Raw genomic sequence first — 22,539 nt, forward strand, 5'->3', positions numbered from 1 at the left:
TGAATAAAACGATTAATAAAAAATATCTGTGACACACCACCTCTGGTCTTTTAGCTAAGATTAAGTATGAGAATCTAAAAAGCATGTATATACTGTAGTAAGAACTAGATGATGTGATACACAAATTTCTGCTTAGTATATGGGTGAGCTCCGTAATGACTAGGTCAAAAATCATACCAAACTAGATAACCATAGGCCTCAGTGACTCCCCATTATGGAAATATTGACAAATGATCAGCTCAATAATTCAGAAAAGTGTGTTTGCTTTCTAAGGTCTCTTCTGACTTTGATCTCATGATGCCACAATGCCAGCTATGCCTTTCCTGTACAAGAAGCTCCCTTCATTCATGACGTCTTCAAAAGTGACCTATGAGCAAGGTACCTTAGACACCGTCAGAAAATGTCACTTTCTCCCAACAGAGGGATATCACTGTGACTTTCCTCAGATCTCCATGAGTCCTTGGCCACTTGCACGAACTTTCCCAAAATGTGGCTTTTGTAGAATTCATACCACTGTGTCTGGAAAATGCTGAACAGATTCCTGGGGTCCACCTCAGACCTGCTGAAGAAGAACACTTACGGGAAACTGTATACCTAACACACTCTGCAAGGGACCAAAACACACACAATTCTTGGACCACTGCTCCGATTCTTTTTTTTTTTTTAATTCCCAACATAGTTTACTGTCTTCTATTAAACTATGTTCACGGGAAGACTGTTGTGGGGGTTTGAATGACAATGTTCCCCACAGGCTCACATATCCGCATGCTTGGCTTCTAGCTGATAGCTGTATAGTAGGATTAGGATGTGGTCTTTAAGGTCTTGGAAGAGGTATCCTCTGAGACTGAAACTTGATCTCCAAACACCACACTAGTCCCAGTCCCTCTCCATGGACCAGGATGCAAAGCTCTCGGCAACTTCTCCAAAACTATACCTGTCTGAGGTGCGGCCATGGTCCCCACCATGATGGTAACAGACTGACCCTCTGAAAGTGAGAGCAAGCTTCCAACTTCTTTTAAATAATCCCCTGAGTCATGGTGCCTCCTCACAGCACTAGAACAGTGAATAAGACAACAACACCAAAAAAAACAAAAACAAGCAACCAAGAAAGAAAAAAAGCAGCAAAAACCGTGTTGTAACATGGTGACTTCTATCAATATACTTCACCCTTTAGTGATGTTATATTGATTTCACATACACTTTGAAAATAAAGATTAATTAACTTTTGGAATTCTGTGGGTTTATCCTGTAAAACCCTATATATTTAATAATATAGCTAGTATAATTCTAATGTGGTGACTTCATTCTATGCACATGGACAATCAATTCCTTTCAAAAATTCTTTTTTTTACTTACCACTCTTTTTTTAAAAAAGAGGGATACATATACAGATTTTAAAAGCATTTTGGCATAACACTATATGAATATTTTTGTCAGTACTTAATTCTTTTAGAGGTTTGATAGCATGCATAGAAATCCCACTAGTTACCATAAGCATGATGTACATGTAGAAAAGAAAGTAACATGGAAACGGATTTCTTGTTGGGTATAGATCAAGCATAATGATGTGTGAATACCAAAAATTGCCACAAGGCTATCTGGAAGTCCAGGTGTGTTACACTCTGAGAAGGTGCTATACATTTAAATTTTTCCTAAGAAGGACTGAGGTTTTTTTTTTTTTTTTTTTTTTTTTTTTTTGGCCTTTTTCACTGCTCTGATTCTTGAAGGCATGCCTGCTAAAAGGCAGCCCAGAAGCACTGTGGGGTTCTGACTGCCGTCACACAATCGTCTGTTCCTTGAGGAGTGGATTCAGCTCACAGGCATCTCAAACACTCTTAAGCCATCCTCTCTCCACCTTTGAAGAGCAAACATTCTGGCCTGTAAAAACTCTCCTTGATCTTTTCCTTACAAGAGATGATTTTCTGTGTTCACAAGCATTGCAGTGACTAGCAGTCATCTTTCATCAGAGACTTCCGAATCTCAGGGAACATCAAGGAAGCAAAGCCTCAGTTATCAGCAGTGTGTGGTCGAGATGCAAGTCCCCAAGTATCTTAGTTGCTTTCATCCCTATCTGATGTTCGAAGAGAACATTGTATTCAGATCATATTTGTAACAAAACCACAAGGCATGGATTAGGAAATCCAAGAGCACCATTGAGCTCTTCCCACTGTGCTTCTAACCATCTGGTAGCATTACCAAACCATAACTGCCATTGTCCTAAGGTCCCCACTGACACAAATGAAAGGAAGATACGAACATTTCAGCTCCCATTTTTGTCCATTACAATTTTCTTTAAAAGTGCCAGAAAGGGTGGAGTCAGAGCACATTTAACAATTGCATAGAAAAATGAAGGTCAAGTTACACTATTGGGGAAAGAAAACTGAAAAGATTGATCAGTTAAGTTATTTTGGGTGCTGGAGGGACTGCTCGTTGTTTAAGGGTGCTTGACGTTCTTGCAGAAAACCAGCGTTCCACCCCCACCCACCATGTGCCCATACCAGGGAGCTCACAACTGCCTGTAACTCCAGCTCCAAAGGATCTAACAGCCTCTTCTGACCTCCACAGCAAACCACATAAAAACAGATGTCTCGTGTCTTCCTCGTATTTATTAATTTATTTTATCTTCTAAAAACAATTTTATTTAGATTAAAAGCAAAAATACTCTCTATGCAAAAAAAAGAAGAAGAAAAAAAGAAAAGACACCTTCGCCTTCACAGGGTTGGAAGATGGTTCAGTCTGTAAAGTTCCTGGTGCACACACAGGAGGGTCTGAATTTTAATCCCCAGAATCCCCAGAATCCTCAGGAAGGCCAGGTGCTTTGGTGGGAATTTATAGCCCTCAGCGCAGAGACAGGTGGATTGGTTATCCAGTATAGCAGAACGTATGAGCTCCAGGTTTAGTAAAACACACTGTCTCAAAATATAAAAGAAATTTGAGAAGACAGCCAACATTGACCTCTGACCTCCATAAACAAGTGCACACACACCTAAGCACACATGTGCACATAAATAAACGTGTGTATCCAAAATCACATACATGTGCATGCACACACACAATACTTTCATTCTTAATTTTCATAAGATTTCAACTAAACGTAAGTAAAATGGTAAATTTAAGCCCAATGTGATGGCCTTCTCATTGTAATCCCGGGATTCGGAAGTCGAAGCAGGAGGACCATAAGTTCAAGACAAACATGGGATACAGAATGAGTTTAAAGCCATCCTCGGCCACATTGCAAGACCGTGTCTTAAAACAACAATGACAAACAATTTCAGTTAATCTTAGAAGAGCAGAAAATCTTTCATGAGCTATACTTGAAAGGATCACTTCTACTTATAAACGTACATGTGGCCAAAATGTTACATTTGCACCCATTACAGTTTATACAATTCTGAATTTTAATCAGTTTTGCGTGTTTCAGTACATCTTAAAGGAAAGTTTGAGTTTGTGAGACCAAGTAAAATTTGAACAGAAAATATTCATTTGTAGAAAATATCCAAGGAGAGTCCCTTTTAACCAGGCTTGGGGTATAGTGGAGCACGTCTCTTCATAGCTCCACTTACAAAAGAGGCTAAGGCAGGAGAACTGCTTGGGTTCACAGTTTGAAAGGAGTCTGGGTAACATAAGGCACCACCTTAAAAAAATTATAACAAATCCCCTTCTAAAGAAGGCACAGAAAAAGAACATTCTGAAAGTGTGTGTTCTGTGGGTGGTGTTAGGACTTCCCCTAAGTAAACAGCTAGTGTTTCTCTAGTTATAAAACTTGATCCAGCCAGGGTTGTGAGTGGAATGCTTGCTTAACGTATGCACATCCCTAGTCTGGATCCTGAGCACCAGCAACAGAAACAAGAGAGAGAGAGAAAATGACTCCATGGCCGTGATAACACGGCACTGGTAGAGTGATGGGCTAAGGAGGTGGTAGAGCCAGTCATGAGGACAAGATTATAACCCGAGGCAATAGTTCTTGTTTGTAATGTTACTCTGACAACTGTATCTCTTTGAACAAGTTGCATAACCTATTAGAGCTGCAAGTTCTACTTTGTAAGTGAAAATAAATATCTTTTTTTTAGATTTATTTTAGGGACTTAATAAAATAAGAGCTGCAGTGCATTTAGCAATATAACTCTGTATATAAAGACCTGTAGCTTTCCATATGTCTTATTCTTTAACATATGTGCTAACTAGTTTGATGTCAGCTTGACACAGGCTGGAGTCATTTTTAGAAGAAAACCTTGGTTGAGAAATGCCCCAATCATGATGAAAAATTCAATAAGCAACATAATTTTTGATTGTTGATTGATGTCAGAGGGCTCAGCTCCAGATGAGAGATGCCACCTCTAGGCTGGTGATCCCTGGGTGCTATTAGAAAACGGGCTGAGCAAGCCATGAAGAACAAGCCAGTAAGCAGCACCCCTCTACAGCCTCTGCAGAGCTCTCCCCTTGAGTTTCCACCCTGACTTTTCCCCATAAAGGACTATTGGCTATAGGGTAAAATAAACCTATCTCCCTCAATTTGCTCTTGGACATGGTGTTTTATCATAGCAATAGAAAAGGAACTAAGACAACATATAAATGCAGCATATCTCTTACTAAGCATGAAAACTTCAGGGGAAAAAAGCCATCTATACAATATAAAAGTATACTTGATAGCTTAGTAATCATTTGAAAAGCTTGCTTAGGAAGGGCTTCTAAACTGTGTCACAGAATGTCAAGTAGCTGCCAGGAATCATTAGAAAATCGTGAGGTAGAAATAATAACGCTGAGTCAAAGGAGGACATAAAAGCAGAAATCCTCAGCAAAAGAGATGGCTCAGCTGTTAAGAGCATTTACTGTTTTAGCAGAGGCCCCAGATTGGTTTCCCAGGACCCACATTGGGGGACTCACAACCAAATGGCCCACAACCACACGGAACTCTAGTTCCAGGAGTTCCAATATCCTCTTCTGTACTGTGTGGGTACTTGAACACATGTAGTTCCGCATCCAGACAAGCTGATGTATACATCTCCACATAAACTGTTTTTTAAAACATAGACTCTGTGAAAAGATGTACTAGCAATAAAGAAAATAATGCTAGCAACAAAGCCCTCCCAATGTATATAGTGATACTTCTGTGCGGAGATTTGCAGATGGTCTGACTTCAACTGCCATACTCAGTCTTCTTTGGAGAAGCGCCTGCTACTCACATCCTTTCAGGAGCGTGGAGAAGCCAGAAGATGCGCACAGCCTCGCAACACCTTGGAGTCTAAGACAGGAGGTTCTGAGTACAGGCTACGTCACGACGCACGGGCTACGTCACGGCGCTCTGCTTTTTAAAGGCTGAAAGAAAGAAAGAAAAGGAGCTCTTGTTTAGACATCCTGAATGAACAGAGTACTGTGCAAGCATTTTAAAATAACAAGATGGTTGAGTGCTATGATCTGAAGGTTCTTCATAGGAGATACATATATTTCCTGAGGATTTATTGAGCAATTCTTCTGTGCTAACCATTAAGTTCACAAAGAGATAAGCTAGTGAAGGACACAGAAAATGTTAACAAAAGACAGAATATAAATGCTCTCCTGATAAACAGCTTATAGTAATGAAGAGGCACAAAGAAAGCAGGAGCGCTCAGGCCGGTGTGCTCTATCTCTCTGTCTCTCTGTCTCTGTCTCTGTCTCTCTCTCTCCCCTCCCTCCATCCCTCCCTCCCTCCCTCTCTCTCTCTCTCTCTCTCTCTCTCTCTCTCTCTCTCTCTCTCTCTCCATCAATGTGTCTTATTTTATTCTTTCTAAAGACATCTGTTTATGTGTTTTGTATGTGTGAGTGTTCTGTCTGCCTGTAATTCTGTACACTTGAAGAGGACACCAGGTCCCATCATAGATGGTTGTGAACCTCAATGGGGTTGCTGGGAATTAAACTCATGACCTCTAGAAGCCTGCCCTCTTGATTACTGAGCCTTCTCTCCAGCCCCCAGCCTAATCTGAATACAAAGTAAGAATGGTTTTTAATGTCCATCTATTAATTGTGGTGAATATACCCAAGAATTATCCAGTTATCTATGGTATACATAAGAACAGAAATAAGAAAAGTCTTGAAGAGATGGCTTGACTGTTAGCATTAGTTGCTCTTCAACAGGACCCAGGTTGAATTCCCCTCATGTAAATGTTAGCTCACTGCTGTCTGTAAGTACTAGAAGATCTGACACCCTCTTCTGGACTCCAGAGGCACCAGAAATGTGCAAAGTACACAGACTTACAGGCGCTCCAGATGCCTAATAGATAAGTAATATCAAAATAAATCAAATTTTCACCAAAAAAAACAGGCAAAAAAATTAAAATGTAAAGAAAAGTAAATCAAGAAACAATTGTGAGGAAGAATTTGAGAGCCACAAACACAGAGGCAGTAGTTGAAGCCATGAAGTACATGAAGCAGGTAAAATGAGCAAGGAGAAGGAACCAGAAAAGACATGTCCCCCAAAGCCCCTCTAATGCTGGGCCACTGTTATCAAGAGTAGCTTGTAAAGATCGGAGAAGAAGAGGTAGCCAGAGTCACATAAGAACCAAAGCAAAGCGGTAAGGAGATGCTGGGTGAAAAGACAGAGGCCAAGTAGTCTTACTGGCAGGAATCTGATATGGATGCCTCTTCAGAGGTTCTGCCAGAGTCATACTGATACAGAGGAGGATGCTTGCAGCTAACCATCAGACTGAACACAGGGACCCCAAGGAAGCAGCTAGAGAAAGGACTGAAGGAGCTGAAAAGGTCTGCAACCCCATGGGAAGAACAAAATTATCAACTAACCAAACCCACCACAGCTCTCAGAGACTAAAACACCAACCAATGAGTTCACACGGAGAGACCCATGGCCCGAGGTGCATATGCAGCAGAGGATAGCATTGTCTGGCATCAATGAGAAGAGAGGACTTTGGTCCAGTGAAGGCTCATTTTCCCAGTGTAGGGGAACCCCAAGGTGCTGAGGTGGGAGAGGGTGATTGGGAGAGGGAACACCTTCATGGAGGCAATGGGAGGGAGAGGAAGGATGTGGAAAGGGGATAATACCTGAATTGTAAATACAGAGAATATACAAGAGAAAAAAAGAGAAAAAAAGAAAGTAAAAAGATGGAGGCAGGTGGACCGCACTTATTAGACACTGGATGTCTAATAAGAGAAGTGAAACAAGGGTCTTTAATTTAGAATGCAGGTTCTTTGCATTAGCATTGGCCAGAGCAAGTAAATTCATCTGTCTTATAAATCTGGAGTACAGAGAAGGGGAGACAGGGGCTGAATGCTCTGAACTTTAAAATTATTGAAGAACAAAGGGACAGACATACACAACTTTACAAAGTAAATACAAATGAAATTTTTTTTTTCAAAACTGGCCTTCCCAACACTCAGATGCAAACTGAGACTAAGTGCAGTCCTTAGACTGTTAGCTAGTGTGCTCCTGTGCTGGCGATGGCTCAGTGAGAAACACACTGTCCACAGGAACACACGAGTTCACCCTGTCTGTTCTCGGCTTCAGTTAATGGACGGACCCCTTTCCTCTGTGTATGTAATGTTTAATAGCACACAAACATTTCTGTGTAATCCTCACTTTATTTGGCTGGTAGTGTGGAGTCTAGGGACTCTGGTTGACTCGTGGCTTCTCATTAGTAAAGCTTCTGCCACATCACCTAGTAACCCTTGAGAAATATATTTGCCAAGTAAATTTGTAAGGACAAGATTTATTCTAACTAAAATGACTAAACTCTTCCTACGTCCATGTTATAACCCAAAGATATTAAGCTATAAAGAGTTTTCTTTATGAAATTAAGATCGTGTCCCTGAGTCCCATATAATAGTAAGTACTTTTTCTTTTGTTTTCTACTCAGAGCTGCCTAGTGGATCCTAGACAGACATACCTCCTGCTGTTCAGCTGAGCAAATGACTAAAACTAAGTCTAGCAAATTTACAGACATCAGTGCAAGTGGAAAAAGAATAAATTCACTTGGTATTTGAGGTGGAAAAGTAAGACATGAGTTGACTTTAAACTGAATTTTAACATGCTTCACATTTCCTAAACTGTAATTTTGGTGACTCATCTGAAATTATTGTGTCTGTGTAATTTGGGGAATCTCAGAAAATCGTACAGTCACCACTGAGCCTGCAGTAAATCAGGTATGGGTTTGTGATATCTACCCTACAGTAGTCACAGCATTATCTGTGCGTATTTCTCCAAGGCTAGTCAACATCACTTGGAGAATGATGATTCAAGCCATCTCCTTGAAAGAACTCGGCAACTTCCTTCATGCCCAGATTGCCACACTATGACTTGACTTGCTTGTGAAGATATGAAAACAAAGACAATTTCTCCAACTGTATCATGTCAACCTTGGTGTGCTAAGTCAGTGGTATGCAACTAGGGGCTGCTGGTGTGTCTTACATTAATAACAGTAATATTTACAGATGTTTGGGTTGTTGTAACTAAGGTGACAACAGGGTTCCTATAGACATCTGGTGGATTCATTTCAGAAATGTTGAAAAATGTCTCAAATGACCAGGGCAGTTCCCATAACAAGGAATCACCCAGTGCACCAAATGTTGATCAGTAGCATCAAAATATGTGCTGAACTTAGTTTCTCAGCTTTCTGAGAAACTGTTTCTCCCTTTCCTCTTTGGGACTTTGAACTTCTGATCCTCCTGTCTCCACCTCTTAAGTGCTAGGATTACAATTATGTGCCGCTCTCGCCTGGTCTTTGTGGTGCTGAAGTCGGAACAGATGGCCTCTTACATGCTAAACCAGCACTGTCAACCGAGCTACAGCCTCGACTCAGCTTTTGTTTGCAGTGTCTGACAAAACCCTTCATAGCACTTCTGAAATCAGTTCTAGAAAGAACATTGGCAGTTCCATCTATACTCCAGACTTCTGACTAGACCCTACCAGGCTAAGTCCAGCCTTTTCCAGAACAATATCATGTAAGCTTGCTTGTCGAAAAACCAAGATATTCTTTAACACCAAACCATTGCTTAAAGCATTGTTTCATTTTAGAATTGTGTGTTTTATGGAGTTGCATTAGTATTTCCCTGTATGCACATATGTGCACCATTTCCTCATGGACATCAGAAGAGGCTATGAGTTTTCCACTATTGTGCAGGTGCTGGGAACCTAATTTGGTCCTCTGCAAGAGCAGGAGTACTCTTAACAGCTGACCCATCTCTTACCAGCCCTCTACTGGGGATGTGAGCATTGCTAGACCACAATTCTGCTCAAAACTTCCCCTTCTACCAATAAACTGTCAGAACAGAACACCACAAAGACTACAGTTTAAACAGTAGAAATGTATTCTCTCACGACACTGGAGGCCGGAGACTGAGACCACTGTGTTGGCACCACTGTGCTGCTTTCCAGTCTCCTTCATCGGCCTGCAGATGCTTTCTTATGCCTCTGTCTTCACATGGTCTTTCAGATGTCTGTGTCTATAATTAGGACTTCAACACAGGAATTTTGTAATCCTGCTGATAACACCTACCTAGGATTTTTCTTCCTCCTGTTCCTCTCCAAATCCTTTCCAACATTGAAGACCACATTCAAAACATATATCCACCCAATCCTTTCTTGTTGGAAGGATTGGCTTGGCTTTCACTCTTCCTTGGTTCTATTACATTACTATACCAATTATGTAATTTTGTAATTATGTATTTCCATTGCCTGACTAAAAATCTATCCCTGAGCCCCATGTTAAGTTCCCTGGGTGTTTCACTAGGTGATCATTCTGTAGGGATTGGAAATTCAGCACAATTCCATTTCCTTGGTCAAACACATCACTTTCATGTCTATCATAAAAGATTCTTGGAGACATTGCTCTATACTAATAACACAGAAAGAATGGACAAACGGAGGACGTTTTCTGTCTGAATTGCATCTCTTCATTACCTTAAACACCTTACAAGATCTTACTCAATAAGATGCCGTTCTCATAGAAAACGGATTTGTTCCTAAGACAGAATCATCACCCTCTTTCCAAAAAGTCTGAATGCAACCATTCAATCAAAGAGTAGATCTAGTAGAAACCACTAGGTCCTAATCTTCATGCTGTGTTCTCCTCTTAAACGGGTCCCTCAAATCTATTATATCTGTAATCATTATGATCAAATAAACTACAATACAGAATGTCTCTTCCAGATTATATTCTGTGTGTCGAACTCTGATACGACACCCATATTTGAAGGCTCTAAGCTTTTGGGAGGTGGAAACAGGAAGATCAAATGGCCAAGGTCAGCTTCAGCCACATGGGAAACTTGTGACCATCCAGGGCTACCACAGCTTTCTTCTCAAGATGAACAAAAGGGGGAAAGGAGTCAGCCTTTAATAAATATAATGCAAACATGATCAATATGAAGGATATGGCAAACTCATTCACCTACACTATCGGATTTAATACTTAGTCTTTATGAAAGCATAGCATGCTTACTCCTGTGTTACAGGCAAGACTTAGTAATGCTAAGTAACAGGCACAAAATGTCTCCTTGGGCCGATACACGTCTTCTGACATTAGTGGTAAAAAGTTGTGTAAATTCCCACTCATCAACAGCAACAGCGAAATTCCCTCTCTAGTACCTGAACTCTTGTTCTTTTCTTAACCCCTAATTTTAAAAATGCCTATTTATTCATTGTGCGCACACATGTGCACACCCCAGTATATGGTGAAGATCAGAGGACAATTTCTGGGAATCAGTTCTCTCCTTCTATAAAATGGGGTCCAGGGACTGAGATCAAATCTCATGAGTTGACAGCAAGTGCCTTTTCCCCACTGAGCCATTTTGTCCACCCTTATACCGCTAATTCCTAATTGTGAAACTCTTTTTCCTATCTAAAATAACATGCTCTTTCAATAAGTTATTCACTAGAAAATATCTTATAGGCATATTTGTTATAATATTTGCATTTGGGTTTCATTTATGAACACTACGTTGTGTAATTTCCTTTGCAATCAGTTCTTTGACTTAAGGGCCAGGCAGACATCAGGTCTTTGTGTGGTTATACTGCCCTCATGTGGTCGGTACTGTGAACAGCATGAACAGCGCATAGTACTTAAAGCACCAAATCCAGTTGAGGAGCTGAGGAACTGTTCACCTACTACATTCAAGCTCATTTTAAGACTGGGAAAAATACACAGATATAAATTATTTCAAATGAGATTACACTGTGTTCTCAAATATCAATATATCTTTTCATGTGTCTTTAATTTCATGAGAAAATATACCAAATAGGAAACTATTCAGTTAATACAGGTATTTATAAAACTGTACATTTATGGGTATTAAAAGATTATAATTCAATAACATGAGAAAAATCTCTGTCTAACATGTATTAGTCAGAATCTTATAAAGGAAGAGAATTAGTGAAGTGATCATATAGATGCATAATTTACTTAATTAGCCTACTTTTTTTTTTTTTTGACTGTGAAAGCTTCAACATTAAACCTTGAATATTGGCTAAATGGCCTTATATCAGTAAGCTCAGCTTGATTCAATTTTATGTTCCTTCCACCATTGTTCCACGTATTTAAAATCCAAGCTTACACATTCTCCAGATGTCTGCTTGAATACATTTTAAACCCATTAAGTTGTTCGTGGGTATATTAGACCTCTTCTGGACCACACGTTCTAGCTCTCACTTATGAGTCTGTTCACCCTTGAGTCTAGCTGTAGCTCTTGTGGAAATGACAGATGGTCCTTGAGAGGTGTGAGCATTGTCTTGTTTGGCATCTTCTTTTTGGAAAATCATTACCTGCCACATAGACAGACAGGTGGGATGGTTTCTCCCAGGCAATGGAAGAGAGAGTGGGGGTGACGGATGAGATGAATCCCCTGATAAGTGTGTAATGAGCCTTTACATTCTGGGCATTCAATGCCCCCAACCTCCTTAGGGTCCTCCCACACGCACATCACCATCCAGTTACATGCACGCGCAGCTTCTCCCTTCAGGTGCAAGATGTGAGCTCTCAGCTGCTCCTGCCACCATGTTGCTGTTTGGTGTCATGACTATTTGCCATTGTGGACTCTTAATCCCCTGAAACCACAATCCCAAATAAACCTTCTTTCTTTACGTTGTTTTAGTCATATGTATTAACACGGCAATAAAAAAGTAACTAAGACAGAAGTTGGTACCAGGAGTGGGGTACTGTGAAGTACTTGCCTATGTTTCTGGAGGAGGCTGAAAGATTTTAAAACTTTGAACTAATAACAAAAGTGGTTACATACTGTATGTAAAGGTTAATGGGCTGTACTGGTAGAAATTTGGAAGACAGTAGTGCTAAAAGTCATGCTGATTATGAAAGCCTATCCCTAGAGGTTTCAGAAGGAAACAACATTAGAAACTCAGCTAGAGACCATTTTGTTAGATGTATAGCTACCTGCTAATTTTTAATATCAGAGATAAATATTAAATTCTAATATTTAAAGAATTTCACTTTAATATTAAATAATCTTAATAGGAGTCTTGAGAGTAAGGAATTTATGATGGTAAACATATAGTTCTATATTCACAAGTGTAGACATACCCTTTGTTGCTTAGATAAAGTATGCCTCACAGTAAAGCCAAGACAGATTTATAGTAATTACAAAGAAAATAAGGTCACTAAACTCCTTCCTGGCCATAAATCTTCCTGATAGTTTGGGTTTTGTTGTTGTTGTTGTTTGTTTGTTTTTTGTTTGGTTTTGGTTTTTTTACTTTAGATTTAGAAAATGGAAACAAAGCTTGATGTGATGACACAGGCTTGTAACAGTCAGCACAGGAGGCAGAGGCAGGTGGATCTCTGTGAGTAAGATGAGGTCAGCCTGGTCTATATAGGAATTTCAGAACATCCAGGGGGTACACAAGGGAAATGTCTCAAAAATACAAAATAAAAAAATTAATTTTTTAAGGAAAAGAGAAGGGAGGAAGTAAGGAAGAGACAAGAAATAAAATAGAAACAGTACCAAAAGTCCACCTTGAATGATGAAAGTAGATCTCTAAGTTGTATAATCTGAGGCCATCCAAGGGCTGTTTTGTGCCTTGAAGTTATCTTGCAAACTGGCTTGGCCAAGAGTCTATAACTCCTGCCATTAATATATTTTTTCATAATTACAGCATGATGCCTCTGGTATATCAAAATAAAAACATTATAGAGAAAGATAAAACTCCATAAATAATGAGCTCTTCAGCATACGTTAATTTATACAAATACTTAGTGTCAACAAAAAGCAGTGACTACAGCCTGAAGGGTACAAGTCTGGCCACAGGTAGCGTCTTCTGGCCAGGGAGACGGGGAAATGTCTCAAGGCTACAGAACTTTTGAGACCAGTCAATCTCAGCTGTCCTGGTGGAAAAATGGAAAGTCAGTCTAGACAGAGAAACCACATGCTAACAGGGGAAATGAGAAGAAGCCAAGTACACACTCAGACTCTTAAGAAATCAATGTAAAATTGGTCCTGCCAGCCAAAGTCAAAAATCTAAAAATTCCCTAATAAAGAGAAGAAAACGTTATCAGTTTAAATAGACCAAAGGTCAGAATTACCTAATTTGTTTTCAAGGAATGTGGAAAATTGATTACTTAATCACAAATTTTTAATTGAAAACAACACACACACACACACACACACACACACTATATATATATATGTCACTCTGTGCTTTAGGTCACATGTTTATTTGCAGTGTGATGGGAAACACCAGCAGGGTACCATCTGCATCACCTAACATAAAAGCAAACATTCTGAGATTCCACTTTACATGCCTCTTGCTTAAACTTGTACATGTGTAACCAGGAAATACTGTAAGGATTAGTAAGAGACCTAACAGACACGGGAAGATGGGGTTAGATACTAACCAACTCCTGTGCCACCCCTTCCCATAAGGGCTCAGGAAACAGCTTGAACTGAGTTCTTTAGCCCCTACCTTTCTCCACACCCAGAAGACAGGATACTGTGCAGAAAGCACCAAGCGTCTTATGGTTTTAAGAAATAATATTCAAGTGTCTTTTACAAAGGCAAGGTAGCATAGCAGCCAACCCTTACAAGTTCTGGCTGCTCACAATGTTATTGTCTCCTCGGTTTCTCATTTCATCAATTTCCGCCCCCATAGTTTCTAATCTCATAACATTTATACTCTAGAACTTCAAACTACCGTTGTTTTGGAAAGAAAGCCAAAATACTTGCTGCTTATAATGAGAGCCTAAGGTCGGCTTCCATTTGTTTCTTTGGTTTTGTTTCATGATATGAATCTTGCTATAGAACCCGCACTAACCTTGTTCACCAGCTTCCTGCCTCGGCTTCCTGAATCCTGGAACTATAGGAACCCCTCAACGGGACAGAACTCTGAACTCACTTTAACTGAAGTTAAACTTTGCCTCATCATGTGGCTACATGAAATATTTTAAAAAGAAAACCAAACAATCCACAACTACAACACTAGCAATGTGGTCTGTTATACCGCCTTTCCTCCCAAGGTGCCAATAACGTTTAAATCGCATGTTTGCCGTATTGAAAGATAACTAGAAAATAGCACCCTGGGTGAGGTAACTCAGACCTCAAAGGACATGCACTGTATGTACTCACTAATATGTAGATATTACAAAAAGAGTACAGAATATCCAAGGTACAGAACTCAAAAAGATCTACAAGCTGAAAGGCCTAAGGGAGGATGTCTCAGTCCTACTTGGGATCTGGAAGAAAGCAACCAAAAGGTGCAGGGGATGGAAAGAGGACTGGGGGAGAGAAACATGATCTGGTATTGGGTGGAGGGAAAGGACTCAAGCCCTGGGGGCCAGTAGAAGGAGTAGAAATAGTAGAAATAGGCAACCTTGGGAGATAAGATGTTGGGAGGATCCTCGAGAATGCACCAGAGACCTGGGAGGTGAGAGACCCTTAGGATTCAATGGGGGTTGAAGGAGGAACCCCAGATTAGTGCCCTACAGAGGGGAGAGGGAACTTGTAGAACCCACCTCCAGCAGAAAGACAGGGCGTTCCATGAGGGATGGGGTTGCCATCCCACAGTCAAAACTCTGACCCATAATTGTTTCTGTCTGAAAAAACAAACAAACAAACAAACAAAAAACCTACAGGGATGGAAATGGAGAAGAGCCTGACAAAAAGCAGGTCCAACAACAGGCCCAAAGTGGGATCCAGCTCACGGGGAGGTCCCAAGGCCTGACACCATTACTGAGGCTATGGAGTGCTCACAAAAAGGGACCTGTCATGGCTGCCCTCTGAAAAACCCAACAAGCAGTTGAAAGAGTCAGATGCAGATATTTGCACCCAACCAATGGACAGAAGCTGCTGACCCCTGTGGTTGAATTAGGGAAAAGGTAGAAGAAGCTGAGGAGGAAGGCGACCCTGTAAGAGTATCAGCAGTCTCAATTAACCTGAACCCCTGAGATCTCTCAGACACTGGACCACCATCCAGACAGCACACACCAGGCGATATGAGGCCCCCAACACATACACAGCAGAGGACTCTCAGGTCTGGGTTTAGTCAGAGAAGATGCACTAACCCTCAAGAGACTGGAGACCCCAGTTTAGAGGTCTGGTGGGGTGGGTGGGGTGGAGAGGAGGTGTGAGATGTGGAACAGTAGGAGGGTAGACCAAGAGGGAAATAAAATCTTGAGTGTAAAAATAAAAAATAATGATAAAGTTACCAAGAGCTCTCTGTGTTGCAGGACTCATCTGTATCACTGGATCTCACACACACTCTCAGCGAGAATCAAGGATTATCTCAGAAGTGGAAAGATCATTAAGAGATAGAAATCAGAGAGCACTGAAGTGAAATGATGCTTAACAGTCATGGCAAAGCTGTTTGTGTACACGAACTATATACACAAGACCTGAATAAGAACAAGCCAACCAAATACCCAGCTTGGATGGGAACAGGCCTTATGAAGTCCCACCCCTAGCTGAAGAGGTGTTGGACACCGATGGCCTGGAGGTGGGACTGACCGGCGCCTGTTTGCTTCGGGGATGTGATCCCTAGTAAGATGCTCATTCTCCAGGGTATGGAACTATGTACATACTATAGGCAGCAAGCAGACTCGGTGGCTTTAAAAGGAATACAGGAAATAGCGAGGAGAAAGTGATGTGGGGAAATGAGAGGAATTGGAGGGGAGAGAGGGGGTGGATTTGATTGAGACAATTGTACATGTGTATGAAAATTTCAAGCTATAAAATGAAAAATAATGCAAATTTTTCCAAAATTGAAAGTTTGCATTCCAACTGTGATTTTTACTAAATATAACTCAATTGTCACCTAATAAAACATTAAAATAGTATTACTAAGGCCAAGCCCCAGAACAATGCCATTATTCCCTTAAGAAAAGTTGTTTTCATCATTGTCTTCAAGATGTTAAGAGTGTGACAAGAACGTGAAGCTTCTCGGACATTTCGGGGACTAACCTTGGATTAAAAAGACAGGTGGGCAAGGCAATCTCTTCTTCCTGCGACTGCACCTTTGTCCCTCATGCCTGAAATGATTGCTATTTATAGATAAAGCCTCCCAGTTAATTCTTAGAAGACGATTACCAAGCTGCCAATCAAGCTAAGAGGAGTTTGTGTGAACTGATAAAAACAGACTCTGGCAAAGCACTTGGAGAAGTGATCTCCAAAGACTCTCAGACTCCCATACTCTGTCCTTTTTTATTTATTTATTTTTATTTATTTGTTTGTTTGTTTTTAGAGGTGGAGGAAAGGAATTAGTTTTCTCTTTCTCCAGGTTAGGACAGAAAATATGAAGAAATATGACAAAAAATAAATGTATTGCACCTAACATGCTTTATATATTATACAGGGAATGGATGTGTTTTGTGACCTAGATTTTAGAAACCATAGTAATAAGAAAACTTCATGGTGTTTCCAAATGTGTCTACAGTAAATCACTTTTGTAACTGTAGCAACTTACTTTTCAATCTAATAGTAGATTATTCATTTAAACCCTAGCCTACTTTTCCATCTGTATTTGGGACATCTGCTTGACAGTTTATATTCAGACATGCTGTATGCAGAAACATCACATCCCAACCTCCCTTGCAGAGGTTTGAGCCCAGTGAACACTATCACTGGCTTCCTGGTCACCTTCGCTTCCCTTGCCATCAAAGCCACAGCAGCCATTCCGTGATGCCTTTTGCCCGTCTCTAGAATTCATTCATTTCTGTTCTACCCCTTCTTCCCCTCGCTCTTGCTGAGGAGTCCTTCCACTAAATACAGTGTTGTAACTGTTGGACCAACTCAAGTTCCTAAATGCAGTTCCCACACTCTTATGTGGGTTTTCTAAACAATGAAATTTGCTAACAAGGCAGAGAAGAAACTAGGCCATTATGTTTTTCTAAAAGTGTGTGTGTGTGTGTGTGTGTGTGTGTGTGTGTGTGTGTGTTACCTATTTGTAGCTCATGCTTACTAAAATCAAAGCCATCAGTAAAGGAGCATGTATTATGTACTTGGTTCTATTGTGAATACTTTACAATATGTTAAATCAAAGCAATGGTGTGAATAAGACTGGCTACTCAGATGAACAGCAAACATCCTAGACAGTGCTAATCTGGAGTCAGATCAGAGACTCTGTCTTTTATAATTCATAGCTTCTGTCTTCTGTCAAGTCACTATACAGTCTTTAGTGTTGATATTGATAGTCAACCATACATACACACAAAGGAGCAAGAAAGTAAAAACTACCTGTTAATAGGCTGCCATAGGTACATTAACCATGAAACATAGGAGGCTTTCAATGCCTAAAACGGTCGATGGATAGAATGCATAAAGACTAATCTCTCATACCTCTCGTGGGTTTTGGAACTATTTTGGAGACTCAGTGAAATGAAGTACATAAATTGCTTACCACAATACATGAGGTGGAGTCAGAGCTTAAGTACATTTGCATCTTAAAATTTTAAATAGTACAGAAGCTACAGTCAGACTTGCCTCCAGTCATGAAATCTGAGGGCAGGTAGATAGCCTTTTAATTCATGGTGATGTGGTATTTCATGGTTATCTCATGTTTTAAAGATGAATATAGAGGACACAGGGGAGGGAAGCAAGATGGCTGGCAGTCCCTTAGTCAGGCAGCCTGGGCAGCCAAACCAGGGTGCCCTGGTGATTGGAGCTAGGCTGTCCGAAGAGTTGGCAGGCTGCCCAGGATAACTTCTCGGGCTCAGCTGGTGCAGCAGGTGCCGTCCCATCTGCAGGAAGCAACAGAGTCCGAGGCTTGGAGGGTTTCATCAGTGCTGCCCTGGAGGCCACGCCGATCCCATATTCCTTCACGATCCCCATCTTCTAGAAGGGTAGCCCTGACGCCCATGTGTAGAAGGTGGACCCTGTGACCTTGAGTCGGTACCCAGAGGATGCTCCTTGGAACATGGTACCTTTGGTGTGCAAGGATGAGGGTAGCCTGTTGCATGAAGCAGCCCCCATGTTGTTGTGGGGGCACACCAGTCTCAGCCTGGAGCTGCGGGCTCGTACTGTGGTGAAGTTGCGGCTGCACCGGCACTCCAGTCCATCTCCAGGGCATGATCGACTCCAAGGTGATGCTGCAGGCTTCACAAAGAGCGCTACTCCTCGTCCTCTGGGGAGTCCCCTGAGATAACCAACCTATCTTTTGCCACACTGGAGGCCATCTTTGATGCTGACGTCAAGGCTATATGCTTCTGTACGTGCTTCTCCAATGGGTGGCACTTGTATGCCCTTGCTTCCATCCTTGAGCGCAATATCTACACCACCTACGCCATACGCAATGTCAAGATCCAACCCATTTAAATCATGTCATCATGCCTCTCCCTCTGCCCACGTGACCTCCATACTCCACAGGATGTGGGCTGGTCAGCCACTCACTAGCCACCTCTTCTGTCACCAGTATTTTGCCCCTGTGGTTGGGCTGGAGGAGGTGGAGGCTGATAGGAATGCTAGCCTGAACCCTGTTCCTCCAAACCTGGGTCCTCTACTACCACCAGCCAAAACCCTGGAGCTGCTCAACCGTGAACATGGCCTCAGCCACTCCCACCTCTGTAACCGCACCAGCATCACCAAAAGCACCTTCTACCGCTGACCCAAGGGCAGCAGACCCAAGGTCAGTGGCAGAAGGTAGCCACCAGCTTCTCTGCCAAGCACTTCCTACAGGACCGCTCCACCGTGGGGGCTTTGCGCCACTGCAGCAGTTCTGCAGATTCCCTGAGACCTCCCGCTCCACCTTCTATGCCTGGAAGCGTGAACTACTGGGCTCTGGTGCCAACTCAGTCCTGGTCGCAGCCACTCCATCCAGGGAGGCACTGGCTGTGCCAGAGGAGGAGAGGCTGCCGGGGAAAGAGGCTGCTGAGGAGTTGTTTCCCACAACAGTGATGTCAAGCACTACTGGCATGATTTATTTTCATATTTAAACTTTTCCTCTTTTTAGTTGAATATTTTTTTGTATTTACATTTCAAATGTTATCCCCTTTCCTGGTTCCTCTCTCTCCTATCCTCCCTCCCCTTGCTTCTATGAGGGTGGTCTCCCTCCCTCCCACCCACTCCCACCTCAACACCCTGGCATTTCCCTACACTGGGTAAATTGAGCCTTCCCAGGACCAAAGACTTCTCCCCCTATTGAATACCAGACAATGCCGTCCTCTGCTACCTATGCGGTTGGAGCCGTGGATCTCTCCATGTGTGCTCTTTGGTTGGTGGTTTAGTCCCTGGGAGCTCTGGGGGTCTGGTTGGTTGACATTGTTGATCTTACTGTAGCGTGCCAAGTCGCTGCTTCAAAGTCAGGTTCCCTGGCATCTCGAGGTCCACCTACTCCAACTGGAGGCTGAAAGACCCCAGGAGGACCTCCAGTTTCAAGCTGTCCCCAGCTCTTAAAACTGCTGAATCTCTTCTTTGAAGAGGAAAGTGGGAGAGGTAAGGACAAGGAAAGCAGTAAGTGGAGCTTCTCTTACTTCCCAGGGGCTCATGTCCCCAAGGATGCCCTTATCTCGTTGGCAGAAACCATGCTGGGCTGCCCACAAGAAGGTGCTAAGTGGACACCTGCCTTTTTGTTGATTCCCATCCGCACCCTAGCCTGTTACCTTCCACTTTGGGGGAATGGAAAAGTCTTTTCCGGGGATAGTCCTAGATGCAGGCTCCCTCTTTGAGCCAAAGGAAGCAGAAGCCAGAGGAATGGCAGAAGCCAGTTGAAAGGCAGGATCTTGCCAGTGGTGGTTCCTCCAGAGGAAACACTGCAAGAGGCTGCTTCTCCAGAAAACACCCCAGAAGATGCCCCAAGAGGGTCTTCCAGAGATGGGATTATTCAAAAGCCAGCTATGACCCAGGGCCAACCCCATAATGGATCCTTGCCAAGCCAGAGTATGGTGACGGCACCAGGTGGCAGTGATGGGCAGGTGCTGGTGATGGGTATGCTTACCACCACAAGGTTCAAGGCCCAAGCCAAGCTGTTCCTGCAGAAGCGCCTCCAGTCTAAGACTTTCCTCTCCTCCCTCTCGCTGCCTGCTCCACCTACGACATGTGGAAGCCAGCAGTCTAAGAAGGTCTCAGGCCGGTAGATGAGTGAAGGGAGGGGGGTAGAACACCGGAAGAAGGGGAGCTGAGTTGCCCCCTGACTCAACTACAATGTCCTTTGCTCTCTGTCTTCTGTAATTTCCTGATGGAGGGATGGAAATCAGCCACCTGCTCTGATGAAAGCTACAGAAAGGCCAACTGTCCCTTTGGTTGTTGGCTGTCCATACATTTTTTTTTCTTGGTGTGGTATTCTGTTTTTCTTTTTTTGTTCATTTGGGTTGTCAGTGTTAAAACTATTATTGTGTCGTGGCTGCTTTCTTTCAGCTTTTCCTGGGCCCACAAAAAAAGCCATCACACCATGACCATTATCTCCTGTCAGACCGAATACATATTAATGCTTTCTCCTTTCTTTTTAAGGGTTGTGCCCCCCCTTTTGTTTCTTTCTTTCTCAAAGATGTCCTCCGAAGAAACATGGGGACAGAGTGTGAGGCACCCTCGTGACTTCTGCCTCAAACCGTCAGTGGGAAACCCCTAGACGACACTGGAGACCCCAAAAAGAACATCCTACTTCTCCTGCTTGGGGGTGGGTCTCTTTAGGTCATGTGTCTGCCAGCCCAGCAGCTGTTGGGGACATGCCTTTCTGCTGAGCCTCCTCAAACACAGAGGCGCATCTTTGGCAAGAAACTGCAAGGTTACAAGGCTGGTGGGGGATTGAATTTTTATCGTCTAGCAGCATATAGATGGAAAACCAAAGAAAATAAATTGGTATCTTGCCCACAACAAGAAAACAAAACAAAAAAATAAAGACAAATATAAAGAACCCCAGCACTAGGAGGTAGAGGCAGGTGAATTTCTGAGTTTGAGACCAGCCTGGTCTACAGAGTGAACTCCAGGAGAGCCAGGGCTACACAAGGAAACCCTGTTTTAAAGAAAATAGATAGACAGACAGAAAGATAAATAAATAGGTAGGCAGACATTTTTCCAAAACACATAAAGCTTTTGTTGGTATATTGATTGCACACAGAAAATATAAGCAGATTGACACTTATTTGAGAAAACTTATGAGTAATGGCTTTTATCAATGACAGGACTAAGAGATTTCCCTGTTTTGTTTTATTGTTAAGACTGATGGTAAGACCTCCCTCAAGCCATTTCTTAGGCTGTGCTTGGAGCAGAGGACTTGATGTTGTAGAACCTGGACCAGGGAGTTGATCCAGCAGCAAGTGTTTGCCAGACATTGGATGATCCGCTGCATTTCTGTTTCATCACATCCTCATTAAACATGTAGGTTTTTATTTATTTTGGATTTTTTTAAGACAGGGTTTTTCTATGTAGTCCTCGCTATCCTGGAACTGGCTCTGTGACGGCCAGAATTAAAGGCATTCAACACCATGCCCAGATTATCATCATCATCATCATTGTTATTAAAATAAGGAAACTGTCGTGTGAAGAGGTTATCTAACTTGGCACTAATCATGCTATTCCAACTGGCATAACAGACTCAAGTGTTCATCTTTCAGGCCTCACAAACACTTGACCCGGCTTCACTGAATCCATAATACATTGTTGCCTTGTTTTGTTTTGTTTTTTTACAAAAGGAATGTGTGTGTGTGTGTGTGTGTATGTGTGTGTGTGTGATTCATTATAAATGCCAGCTTTTAAAAAATCTCATTCAAGAAAAACATTCATTGTCTAGGCAATCCAACTTACTTTAACAAAACAGCAGACATAAACAAATTATAACTTATGTAGTCTGGGTCGCAATACCATAAAAACCAGAAGACACAGGCTTCATTTGTCTATCCACAAAGACTTTTCCTATAATGGCTTGAAACCAGCAATGACATCATTGGGGGTAGACCAGCTTCATATCATATGACTACATGGTGATGTGTTCTAAGAACGGTTTTCTCTTGCTTTATAAAAAGTTCACAAGGGCAGTGCATCAGATGAGAAGCTTCTTGAGAATTCAGATGAGCCACACTGTCTGGTCTCACAACTAACTCCATGTTTCCTTTGCCCTTCACTTTACCGTTCTCTTTTTCTAATTTGCTATTTCTGCCTTGTTTAAAGTCTGAGTTCCCAGTGTAGAAAAAT

At 42.0% G+C, this 22,539-nt stretch overlaps 1 pseudogene across 1 annotated transcript; it reads left to right on the plus strand.

The window, feature by feature from the left end:
* Window positions 1-305: 305 nt before the first annotated feature.
* On the plus strand, window positions 306-20,467 carry LOC308421675 (vertnin-like; annotated as a pseudogene). Its single transcript has 4 exons — window positions 306-378; window positions 503-588; window positions 18,084-19,309; window positions 19,690-20,467. The product of its transcript is annotated as a vertnin-like (transcript).
* The last annotated feature ends 2,072 nt before the right edge of the window (window positions 20,468-22,539 follow it).

Source organism: Micromys minutus (genome assembly GCF_963924665.1).
Source record: "Micromys minutus genome assembly, chromosome: 6".
Taxonomy (NCBI): domain Eukaryota; kingdom Metazoa; phylum Chordata; class Mammalia; order Rodentia; family Muridae; genus Micromys; species Micromys minutus.